This window comes from Papaver somniferum, chromosome 3 (genome assembly GCF_003573695.1).
Source record: "Papaver somniferum cultivar HN1 chromosome 3, ASM357369v1, whole genome shotgun sequence".
NCBI lineage: Eukaryota > Viridiplantae > Streptophyta > Magnoliopsida > Ranunculales > Papaveraceae > Papaver > Papaver somniferum.
Window position 1 is genome coordinate 81,351,705 of NC_039360.1, and position 14,135 is coordinate 81,365,839.

Here is a 14,135-nt window from a genome sequence, read left to right on the forward strand (position 1 = left end):
CTTAGGTTTTGAAACCACCCTGATTTCATCCAGAGTTATCCCTTTTATCTTTTCTATGCTACAATTCATATTTAATAAACATAATAAAAATCCAGAATAAAAAGATGTTTTGAAAAGTACTACACCATAAGTTAATTAGTGATGTAAATGACGAATAACTTGATGATCGAAGTTAAGTGAAAATTGAACTCATTGTCTTCATTTTCTTTGTATAGATTTGGGTAATTAATTTTCAAAATCAAATCTACGGTAATGAATTGTAATGTTAGACATTACCTTAATCTAAGCAGACAAATTAAAAATAGAAGCAGGCGGTAAGAAAAAATAAGTATAAGGAGGGAGAAGTTTCATATAAGTTTGCAAACGAAAAAGTTGGTGGTATACTAGTACCTTATCCATTTCAATGCCAATTTGTAATGAAGTATCATGTAATTGAATATTGGTCAAGCGATGACCCAACTCTTTGTATTTCAAACAACTTTGTATTATCGAATAGTAATAAATAAAACTTTATTCCCTTCATTTTTTTTATAAAATATCCTTTATTTAGTGCGAGCAATCTTCAGTTTCTAATTTTTCGTTACATTATTACACATAAATAGAGCTGTCAATGGGGCAAGCTAGGGTTAACCCGACCCTAGCTTGACAAGCCATGGAAGGGTTAGGGTCAGCCCTAACCGTAGTACTGTTCATGTACAATCCCAAAACCCCAACCCTATCCCTAGACGGGTTGCGGATTGGCTTGTCAAATGGGTGGCTGAAACATTGCTGAAACGTAAAATTACTTAAACGTATAAAAAACTCAATGGGCAGAGGGATTCGGACTCATCCCACCTTGGTTCATAGCTGAAAATTATAAGCACTCTTCGATTTCGTGGTTGTTGGTTACTTTTGCTTGTTGTTTTATATATAATGGTATATTTATGTTGGTCAATGCTATACAAAACGCTAAGAAAGCACCCAGTACTCCGTAACGCTAAATCAAATAAAATTTGGATTGTATTAAATTATTTAAGGAATATTCGAACTTTTACTTCTAGCACAAAACCATAAAATCATCCTAAAACTCCTAAATTAATAACTTAAAATTCTTATATTAGTAACTCAAAGGAAATGGACGGGTTGGCGGGTAACCCGTGGGTTGACCCTAGCCCGGGTTGTTTTTACTATGGCTAGATATGACAACCCTAATCCGGGTTGTTTAGACAACGGGTCAAGCCGAGCCGGGTTGAAACAAGCCAAGCTAGGTCCAACCCGCGGGCCGGGTTAGAAATTGACAGCTCTACACATAAAGATAATAATTTTTTTCTTTCTTTCTTTATTTTAAAATTATATAAATATTTTTTTTACTTGTTTAAGATGTACTAGTATTAATATTAACCTTAAAATAAAAATGTTCAGCCAAAAACAAAAATTGATTAAATCTATTTACCAAAACAAAGAACATCCTCTTTTCTTTCTTCTTAGGTAAAGATATTCTCTTAGTTCTTTCTTAGGGTAGCATCCTGATATCAAAATCAAACTGCATATTGTATGTAACATGAATATATATATTTTCTTCTTATCCTCCAATCGCAAGGACCACGAAGCATAGTTCTGAAGGGTTACCCACGCAAAGTATCAAGGAAGCAACGTTGAACGAAACAGGTGAAAATGATGTCTAGTTTATGAAGTCAGTCGTTGGGGTTCAAAACTGGATTACTTACGACCTACTAAAAGACAAGTAATGACAGGTTAACAACTAGTCTCTTGGCTCCTCAGAATACGGGAAAAACCAGTCGGATTTACAAAGATGAGATGCACAATTTTCGTCCTTGTCTCTAACATCAGTATCAACATTTTTCCTTACGAGCAATTCTGCAATGGACTTTCTATTATACATGGCTTCGTAATGCAATGGAGTTTGACCAAAGTGAAAAAGCGGAGGTCTAACACCACCACCCAATATTTCACTTAGAAATCTGCATGGACTAACTCCGAAACACTTTGCTAGAGAATCAACTAGACAGTCAGACTCAATCTAGATAAAAGTATCTCAAGGAGTTAATATCTCTCTCTTGATTTGATTTTTACTCAAGCAAAAAACAATAGCGAGTCTTTATCAAATACAAGGAATAACTTGGACGGTACCAAAGACCAATGTCCAAGTGTTAATCAATAAAATCAACAACCACAAGGTCGGATCTCTAATCGATTAAACTTTAATGCACAACCTGTATTATTTCAATTATAAAGATAAACAATATAATGCGGAAAATGAAATAACACAGACACCAGAAATTTTGTTAACGAGGAAACCACAAATGCAGAAAAACCCTGGGACCTAGTCCAGACTACACACACTAGCCTACTCCAAGATAACTTCGGACTGGACTATAGTTGAACCCCAATCAGTCTCCCACCGATCCAAGGTATAGTTCTACTCCTACGCCTCTGATCCCAGCAGGACACTGCGCACTTGATTCCCTTAGATGATCTCACCCACAACCAAGAGTTGTTGCAACCCAAAATCGCAGACTTGATAATAAACAAATCTGTATCACACAGAAAAGTATACCAAAGGATAAATCTGTCTCCCACAGAAAAACCCCAGGTTTTTGTTCCGTCTTAAGATATGAAATCAAGGTGAACATGAACCAATTGATAATCCGGTCTTATATTCCCGAAGAACAGCCTAGATTAATCAATTACCTGTCAACAATCTTTCTTAACTACACAAGAGGATATCGAGGAATTACAAACAGTGAGACGAAGATGTTTGTGACTTCTTTATCTTGCCTATCGGAGAACTCTCACGATCTCAAGCCAATCAATAGATTGTACTCGTACGATAGAAGATGCAAGATCAGATCACACAACTACGATAAAAGTAGTATCGGTCCCAATGAAGTATTTAAGTCGTTAACCTGGTTTTAGAGAAGAAAACCAAAGGTTATAGGAGAATCGACTCTAGCGAGCGCACTAGTATCACACAGACGTGTGGGGATTAGTTTTTCCCAATGATAGATGTCTCATATATATAGTCTTCAAATCATGGCTTTGCCTTAGTTACAAAGCAATCAATATTCACCGTTAGATGAAAACCTGATTTAGATTCAAGCTAATATTTCTCAACTGTTAGATCGAAAACTTAGCTTGTCACACACACTTGAGATCTACGTTTACTGGGTTTATGAAAATCGTGCCCAAGCTTGTACGTGTATGATAGACGCATTTATGTGTCTAATATATCTCATTTGTATATACTGTTAGTGCCTATTTTTATACTTATTATGGTGTTTTATTTATTTATAGGTGTTTTTGGAAAAATAATCTTTTGAGGCGAAATTGGTTTAAAATGCGGCGTTTGGATCTCCGTTGATAGCGCACCGGAAGTACCCCAGAAGTGCACCGGAAACATCCCAGAAATGTCCTGGAAGAACCCAGAAAAATAACTATTTCCAGCCAAAATTACTATTTCAGCCTAAATTGCTAAATGGACCTCAGGAATGGATAAAGGGGAGGTCCCTTTCTTCCAAAATTTGAAATCAGAAAAAGGCGGGAAAAATGATGCATGCAACTGGCAGAAGTTTGATCGGACATTTGGACGTGATTTTGTGCGATTCAATCGCTGAAACTTTGTGGAAAGATGTGATATATCATAATAAAGATGGTATGGGTGTTTGGTTCGACCATAATTGGCTTGAATTGGCTAGGAAATCCACGAGCTGGAAAAAGGGGAATACGTGCAGGGAAGAGTTGTTCAGCGTGTTTGTACGTGTTTGGATGGAGTTGGGATGCTGTAAAAACTTGTTTGGAGTGTGTTCCACATCAACAGAAGCGCGGAAGAGGAATTAAAGGAAAGACAATCCCGTATTTCTTTGAAAAAGGAAAGAAAATATCCCGAGTAAAAGAAGATTATTTGGGATTAATGGAGGAGATTCAACGCGTGTTTTTGGTTTAAATAGGTTCCCTGGGAGTCCTAGAGGGGGTGTCGAGAGTTTGGGGTCGAGAGAAGGTCCAGAGAAGCAGAAATCAAGAGTTGATGAAACTCTGTTTCTGCTGCTGCTGATGATGAAGAACACCAAGAACACGAAGAACAGACTCGCAAGGACAGTGGTTTATCAACAGTGTCTAAGACGCACAGACGTGGGTCGCAGTGCAGTCTAAACATCAGCAGCACTTGTGTTTTATCGTTCATTCTGTGACGCTTTTTGTGCGTCGCAGATTACAGTTTTACACCATTTGCTCCTTTTCTCTCCATTGTAAACACCATTTGAGCTATAAAAATATATTTTGAGCGTGTTTTCATCATGAGGAGCTAAAACCCAACACTGGGACGACGGAGGAGGCTGAATTTCATCCTTGGGGTAATTTATTTTATTCTTTTTTATGACTTTTGCATTAATCTAAAATTGAAAGATGATTTTAATTAATTGGTTGTTATTTAATTTGATGATGTATGCTTAGCTTAGTTGTTTTGATACATCATGCTTAGGACTTACAATCAATGTTTTAAGAATCTATCTTGGCAAAATCAGAGTCTATGTTAATTTTATTGAGTTTTATTTGTCAAAGAATATATGAATGAACCTTGTGTAGTGAATTCAGCCAAATCCTTAGTCCAAGTACCTCTCACCCATTGTTAATATTTTTGTATATATATTTTTATTAAATCTAAAAATTCCATTTCCTTCACAAGTCTGAAAAGAATCTTATTTACAACAACGACTCATCAAAAATCTTTAATCAAATTGGCGCCGCCGACGCGGATTTGTGCTTAGGTAGAATTTTTAGGTTTTTATTATTTTTTATTATTGCATTTGTTCTTTTTACGTCTCTTTGGTTGTGTCTTTGTATTACAGGTTTGAAGTTGGATACTAAAGACCTTGGAATCAAAGCTTAAAGCTAAAAGAGAAGGAAAAAAGACAAAGCAAAAAAATAAAGAAAAAAGAGAGAAAAAAAAAGAAGAGAGAGTATTAATTTTTTTTTAAGAGACTTTCCATTTTTTTTTGTAATTATTATTATTATATTTTGTATTTCTTTTCATTGGACTGGACTTTGGACAATTTATTTTAATTTTAAACCCTACGGAAGGGTTATATAAAAAAATAAATTAAATACAAACTGTTTGCAGGGAAGGACGACGATTACAATATCGTCTCGGCCCCTCGGGTTCGTACATGACATAGGAGTCGTGGCCCGAGTCGACTTCAGCGGTTCTTCGCCCATCTGGTACGGGAGGTAAGTCTTTCGAAACACCCGCGAATCTCCTGCAAGCGGATTTACTGTATTCCTTAAGGTGATTCATTGATTGAGGACGAATTTGGACTGTTTTTAAATTCCTAGTAAAGGGAAAGGCCTGGCCAATACAAGATAAGGGTTCGGATTTCATCACCGCTCCCTTCTTACCCGCCTTAGGTAAACGAAACCTAACGCGAACCCAAGCTTAAAATCTGATTAGAACGAGACTGATAGGGTAACGAGCTTGGTAGGAAAATCTTTCGAAAAATATTGGTTACTCTTTTAAGCATACTTCAAAGTTCTTGATGGTTTCTGCAAGTTGAATGCGTGACTGCGCCGCCTTGTAACACCGGTGAGGCTTTGGGTATCAAAGCTCCACTGAGCTTCCCTCGCCTCGATTCAACTTACATTAGCTCGGATTGATTCCAGAGGGGTGTGCTCAAATTGTAACGAATTCCTTTTCGAAGGAATAGAATCTGGTCTAGAAAACAATCTAAGTGGAGCCATCATGCTTTTTGTTTGCTAGATTCTATAGGTTTGATTTGGACGAGTTAGCCTTGTTTGTGATTGTGTAGAATTCCCTTGCAATTAAGAATGTCGAACTGGTATGATAGAAGCCAATACAATGATTATCGACCTGAATTTGAATATGGACATCATCCTTTTTATGACCATGTTGGAAATAGTGGTTGGGAACGCCATCCTTTGGAAGGATATGGGTCATACCCTGGTGAACCCAATTACTATCCACACATGCATCAGTCTTACGAGCAAGAAGATTATAGTACTAGTTCTTCATCTATAGAGGATACAATCAAACTATTGAAAAGTAGTCCTTTTTATGATCCCTCTGTGCCTATTCCTCCTTTAGAAGAGTCCCTCGGGAAGTTAGCTGAGTCGACGCGTAAGTTAGCTGAGATGAATAGTATAATTATAGACGAAAGAACTACAATAATGAGTGAACCTTCTTTAGAAGACCACCTCAAGCGGATAGCTGAGACGAACAAAAGAATTGCTCGAAATTACTTGAATTGCCAATATAGTGTATCCAATAATACCCTTGAGAATGAAGATAGTTATTTACATAATCAAGATAATAAGGATAAAATTGGTAGCATTACTTGTTTTGATGAGGTTCGATCTTTTTCATGTTATTATGATGAGGATAGTGTTGATGGAGAATCATACTTATGTAGGAATAGTGATCAGGAAATGGTTACTCCAATTGAGCTTTACAATGATAATATTATTTATAGTTCAAATCCAAATAATTTTAATAATTATTCACCTATTCAAAAGGACGAGGATTTGACTAGAGATACCCTCGTTTTAGACGATGTAGTATTTCCTGTTTACAAAGCCGATAATGATTTAAAGGAACGAGTTTATTCTGAGAATAATGTTTTAGAGTCTAGCGATTTAGAAATAATAGTCTTAGACGAAGAAGATGAACTCGTAGAGATTTTAAATATGAGTGAGGATGCATCACCTGAGTATAATTTACAAGTAGCAATTGACCATTTTCAGGATTTTGATGATCTAGAAATTAGGGAAATTGTAGCTAGTCTATCTAGAGACATCCAAAATTCTAAGTTTGGGGGTGGTTATCATCCATGTGCTTTCACTCTTATAAAGGTCCCTCACTTGGGACTTGACATACGTGCCTCAACCATTTTACAAGATTATCTTCATACACGTTTTCCCGAACCTAATGATGTCCAGGAAGAAGTTCAGTCATCAGAAACCCATCCTATGGTTGATGTGGTTTCCCCAGGCTATGATACCCAGATTGACTTTGTTTTCCCACCAAATAGTTTTCTTCCGAATGTGGGAACGTTTATATTTCAAATGTGTCGAATATTAAGTTGTGAGACTAAACCTAAATGCTTTAAGAAATTAGAATCGACACATTTGCTTAAGAGTGACCACTACTCTCATTGTGGTCAATTTTGTAAGTCAAATCTTATTGACTTAGAGGATCCTCAGTCATTTAGGTTATTATTGTGCGCTTTTAAGATCATATTTGAGTTTTTCCAGACTCTATGACCTAATGATTCGGATCCCACCTATGAAGAAACGCAACCAATGAAAATATTTTATTTAGACCCTTTCTTAGAACCTGAACCTGAACCACAATTAGATATAAATTTCTTAATCAGGAAACTAAGTAAGGGCTTGCTAGTCTTGTTCATTTTCTTGGTTCATTGCAGTTTCCTTGTATCAGCTCTATTTAGTTTTGAAGACCCACAGTTATTTCGGCTGTTACTTTTTGATTCTATGAGGTGACTAATTCCTTCCGATGTCTGGCTGAAGACTTTAAACTTAGCACTTCTTGGGAGGTAACCCAATCTCATGCGACACGGTAATATCTTTCCTTAACTCTTTTGCTTCAAATGGTAACAGTTTCTCCTTGTTCATATGCTTTTAATTATATCTTTAGAACATTGAGGACAATGTTAGATTTAAGTTTGGGGGTATGGGAGAAACTTTTTAGTTGCACTTTTAAACTTCTAGCGTCACATGGTATCCGGTTAGCTAAGTTTACATACTGTTTCTCACCGAAAAGATAGAAATTGGAATGCTAGAGATTACAACTTATTGAGACATTAGAGAAAAAGACATTGAGATCCTTGAAATTCAGGAGAGAACTTGTTCCTTTTAGAGGGTAACCGTGATGGACCTAACCATACATGATGGAAAGGCAAGTAGGTCAGGGAAATGCCAGAAAGACAAAGCAACCTCGCAATGTAGTCTTAGTTACTGGATTGCGACTCTCTCTCAGTAGAAACTTATCATCATCAACAAGCGGAGCGACATCAAAATCTATGAAGAAAGTTGAAGATTTTTTAGGTTTAGAAGCAACAATAGAAGAGAATAATTCAAAAATCAAAGTTGAAGTTATAAGAGCAAATGATATAAGTTGTTAGAATCCATGATATCAAGACATCACAAGTTGCGAAGATCCAAGTTTTGAAAGTCCTTCTCTCATGGCCATGTAAATTTTTGTCTTGTAATTTTTTGTTTTTATCAAAAAAAAAAGAAACATCATTACGTTCTTTTTGTTCAATAAGGCCATAGGGAAGAAGAAATTTATAAGTCAAGCAAGAAATCGAAGAGAAGAGTTAATTATCAAGGTTCTATGAGGTTCGAGAGTTTATCATCAACAGTTGAAGGCCGAAGAAGGCGTTGTTTCTACTGAGCACTGTGAGAGAGTCGAAGAAAGATGCATTTTGGTTGCTTTGTTAGTCTGCTTTCAATATGGCACAAGATCTTTCTAGCACTGGTTTAACTCATCACACGTAATTAGTCCAGCTGTGTAGCAGATGTCCCTCTCATTTTTATATCTCTCCTAATCTTATCCAACTGTAAAGCAGCGGACGCATCTTACAATGTTTATCTAGCTGTATAGTGGATATCTCTTTATCTAGCAGTGGTGCGGACGTGTCTCCCCTTTTCTTCAGTCAGCTTTAGAGCTGACACCTTTATTTTCTCTGGCATTCTACTTACTTGGAGATAGGTTGAGAATATGTATGTCCTCATAGATCTTTAGATACTTGTGACCAATTAGGAGTAAAGGTTTTGTGGGTACACCTCTGGCAAACCCTCCGGAGACAACACTCCGCCGCTAGGGACACCTAGCGGTTTAACGGCCTGCTGCACGTGCTAAGTGTAGTCTTTTTATCTTTTCAAAAATAAATTTTGCTCGAGGACTAGCAAATAATAAGTTTGGGGGTAATTGATAAACGCATTTATGTGTCTAATATATCTCATTTGTATATACTGTTAGTGCCCATTTTTATACTTATTATGGTGTTTTATTTATTTATAGGTGTTTTTGGAAAAATAATCTTTTGAGGCGAAATTGGTTTAAAATGCGTCGTTTGGAGCTCCGTTGATAGCGCACCGGAAGTACCCCGGAAGTGCACCGGAAACATCCCAGAAATGTCCTAGAAGAACCCAGAAAAATTACTATTTCCAGCCAAAATTACTATTTCAGCCCAAATTGCTAAAGGGACCCCAGGAATGGATAAAGGGGAGGTCCCTTTCTTCCAAAATTTGAAATCAGAAAAAGGCGGGAAAAATGATGCATGCAACTGGCAGAAGTTTGATCGGACATTTGGACGTGATTTTGTGCGATTCAATCGCTGAAACTTTGTGGAAAGATGTGATATATCATAATAAAGATGGTATGGGTGTTTGGTTCGACCATAATTGGCTTGAATTGGCTAGGCAATCCACGAGCTGGAAAAAGGGGAATACGTGCAGGGAAGAGTTGTTCACGGGATTCAGCGTGTTTTTACGTGTTTGGATGGTGTTGGGATGCTGTAAAAACTTTTTTGGAGCGTGTTCCACATCAACAGAAGCGCGGAAGAGGAATTAAAGGAAAGAAAATCCCGTATTTCTTTGAAAAAGGAAATAAAATATCCCGAGTAAAAGAAGATTATTTAGGATTAATGGAGGAGACTCAACGCGTGTTTTTGGTTTAAATAGGTTCCCTGGAAGTCCTAGAGGGGGTGTCGAGAGTTTAGGGTCGAGAGAAGGTCGAGAGAAGCAGAAATCAAGAGTTGATGAAACTCTGTTTCTGCTGCTGCTGATGATGAAGAACACGAAGAACAGACTCGCAAGGACAATGGTTTATCAACAGTGTCTAAGACGCATAGCCGTGGGTCGCAGTGTAGTCTAAACATCAACAGCACTTGTGTTTTATCGTTCATTCTGTGACGCTTTTTGTGCGTCGCAGATTACAGTTTTACACCATTTTCTCTTTTTCTCTCCATTATAAACACCATTTGAGCTATAAAAATATATTTTGAGCGTGTTTTCATCATGAGGAGCTAAAACCCAACACTGGGACGACGGAGGAGGCTGAATTTCATCCTTGGAGTAATTTATTTTATTCTTTTTTATGACTTTGCATTAATCTAAAATTGAAATATGATTTGAATTAATTGGTTGTTATTTAATTTGATGATATATGCTTAGCTTAGTTGTATTGATACATCATGCTTAGGACTTACAATCAATGTTTTAAGAATCTATCTTGGCAAAATCAGAGTCTATGTTAATTTTATTGAGTTTTATTTGTCAAAGAATATATGAATGAACCTTGTGTAGTGAATTCAGCCAAATCCTTAGTCCCACTACCTCTCACCCATTGTTAATATTTTTGTACATATATTTTTATTAAATCTAAAAATTCCATTTCCTTCACAAGTCTGAAACGAATCCTATTTACTACAACCCCATCAAAAATCATAATCAGTGTACGTGTATGTTGGTTCAACATAGTAACCCAAAAGGTTAACCATATGAGCATTTCATATTAACCTTGTTATTCTTCACCATAACTAGTTCAATTGACTCAAATGAACTAGTTAGAGAGTTGTTAATTGCTATGAGATCTTATGTAACTACACAAGACACAATTGAAACAAAGATGATTCGGTTCGATTTGAATCGGCTCATGAACTTTATAGCCACGGTTTGCATATTGAATTCCTTAGTAATTTAAGTTTCATGTTCAGAGCACATCTTTAGATCAGAACCCACTCAAGTATGCAAGCAAGTTCGCGGACTTAAGGAAACCGGCAGAGTTTTCCAAACTCAACAGAAAATCTCGGCAAGGAGACTTCCGCCAGTTCGCGGACTGAGTTCGCAGACTTGGCAAAGCCAATTCCTCCGGTTTCTCTCAATCAACAAAGTTCGCAAACTTCGGATTAAGAAATAGGACTTATGCACATATGTGTTACCACACAATGCTTATATCCATCATTGGTTATATTGACTTAAACTCTCATTCCAACCATTGAAACATTCTTAGAGGACATAATATAGTTGTTACATTATTTCTCGTCAAAGCGATTTTCAAAGTGATTGAAACATTATGACTTTCGTCATTAGGTGAAGATAAACCCGATCAAAGCGAAACGCTTTACCAACACATGATTTCGAGATATAGATATGCGAGATATACTCGGGTCGAAATATCAAATGTGTATGATCCAGTATATATAGCATACGACTTTTGTCTCATAATAAGTAGGAGATAGAAGAGATGGACTTTTGAGTGATAGATAAGTTCAAGTCTCCACATACCTTTTTGTTGATGAAGTTCCACGGTTCCTTGAGTAGATCTTCGTCGTTGTATGATGAATCGCCATGAAGTCCTTGATCTCAACTACACTTTTCTATCCTAGTCCGAGACTTAGCTATGTATACTAGAAATCAAGACTCGTAGTTTTGATCACTAACATTGACAAACATGCTTGAGATAGCCACGCAAGCGAGGTCGACCGAGCTATTCTCTAACAATCTCCCCCTTTGTCAATTTTAGAGATAAAACTATTAATACACATGGAATATAAAAAAGATAAACTTTAGTGGTTCCTATTACATAGTCTAATCTTCAACGTTCCCTGAAATCTTCGTCCTTCCAAGTACTCCAATGATCACAAAGGTTGTAAGTTTAGCATCACCGTGATTGAAGATCTGTAGCTATAACAAAGAGAGAAATCGAGATTCTCGATCATCATTATGTAACATCAAAGTCCAATTGCATCACGACTTTAACAATAATACTATACTGATATGTATCACTCCCCCCTTACACAATTATCCGAAAACCATATATATATGTAGTAGAACTACACATTAATTCTCCCCCTTTTTGTCAATAAAATTGGCAAAGGTACAAGAACGGGATCCTAATGAAATTTCCGAGAAGAGACATTTCATAGACTAAAAGAAAAAATACATACCAACTTAATTTAGATGCAATCATAAAGCCGAAGCTAAATGCATTCATCAAGGAGTTTTAAGATACAAGATAACCCCTATAAAATTCCACAGCCGCACACCCCGCAAGATATTACCATTAAGCACAAGTTCAAAAGAATTCTCTCCCATTTGATGTCATTCCCGAAAGAACAACAAGAGCGACCTTAATTTCGAAAGAAAAGAAGGATTTTTAATTGGACACCAAAAACCATTGGAATGATTTTTTATATCCAAAACCCGTGATTAATTTAATTGGAATACGCAACTAAATCAAACCACAAAAGTGATCAATTTAATTGATAGTGCTCAACATAAGTAAACTTACGGAGCTACGACTAAGGTAATCATACGAAGATGACTAACTTAATCGTTCACATACTCAACATAAGGAAAAACCTTACGGAATATACGACTACATTAATCAATAGAACATGATTAGTATAGCCGTTCATATACTCAACACAAGGACTTGTGGAATATATGAAAACTCAACTAGACTAATTACAAGAGAACCCATAATTAATCTAATTGGAATACAAACAACTAAACTAATCACGAAGGTAATCAATTTAATTGTCAAAAGTTTTGCTCGACAAAAGAAGACTTTCGGAGCAAATAACTAAATAACCAACCAAGATGATTAATTTAGTTCATAATGCTCAACATATAACATCTTATAGAAAAACCAACAAAGCCAATAAGAATAATCGACTTAGTTGTATCGTGCTCAACATAGGATACATTACGGAGCCTCACGGTAATACAAAAATAATGGATCAATGAAGATCAATACCGTGGAATACATACAAGGATCTATTCTATTTTCCATCATAACGACATAATATACTTTATCCTTGTCACACAAAAGATTTTATCCTATTTTCCATCAAATACATGACTGCATAGGCATAACTTTTGTAATTGTCAAAAGTCCATTCGTCCTTTCATCAATACGAATACCAATTCATGAACGACTTTACTTTTGACAGCAATATGGGCAGCTTATGTAGCAACTATTTTTCATAAAAAACAAAGTATTCAAGGCTAATCATAAAAGTTATTACAATCCATAGAGAATTAAACCAAAGTTTTAGGAAAAACAAGAATCAACATTCATAATTTAGAGATTAGTCACTTGATTCATAATAGTGATCTCTCTCAATTTCATAGAACTTTTCTGCAAGTGTTGGAACAGCAAGTTCAGCATACTCCACCTTCTCTTTAAGAACAACAATTTTTTTCTTGGCACGAGCAAGTTTTTATCTTGTTTCAGCAAGCTCTATTTGGAGAAGATCCATCTCATCAGCATTAACAGCAGGTGGAGCTTCAGGAACGTTTCTGACAGTTGAGGGCATCATCTTCTCAATGCTTGACCTCCTTATCATCGATGGTCCTCCGAGGTTGGTTCCAATCATTTGAAGGTTGTAGCCAGCACAGATTCTTGAAATAAGACATGGAAGTCCAGGTCTCCTATTGCTACTTTGTTTAACACTGATCATAGAGTTGACAATTACTCCACAAAAATCAATCTGCCTCCCCTCAATGATCGATGTCGTATGCGTCAAAAATAATATTACTTTCTCACAACTTAAAATATATAATATATCAAGGGTAAGAAAGGATCGTTCCCACAGAGAGGCTTTTGTTGTTATAAAATTTCAGTTTCTTAGTAACCAAGGGGGGATTTTTGTTTTAGCAAAGCAATAAAAGTAATTGAAAGCAATAAAATAATTTGAATAATCTATAGAAGAAGATATTGGTCGGGGGATAGTATCATCCACAAACATGTATTTTCATCAATGACTGGAATTGAAATTTTAATCTCTCAATTATTAAAATTCCTAGGATATCTTGATCACAAGAGTATCCCGTTTATTTCCTGATTTTATCACAAATAACATTAAAAGATGTTATTGTAAAATCTACCTAGAAAGCAACCTAAAGTGTAAAATCACAATTAAGTTTAACTCCTTAAGAGCAATAAGTTCTATGAAATAAGACTAATCAATGCAAACAAACGTGTAAAAACACTAATTCAATTTAACCAAGGTTATGATTCATATGTGACTAGTAGGATATATCACTACAAGCACTACTCACATTTATGCTACTTGTAATCAGGAATTTATCACTTT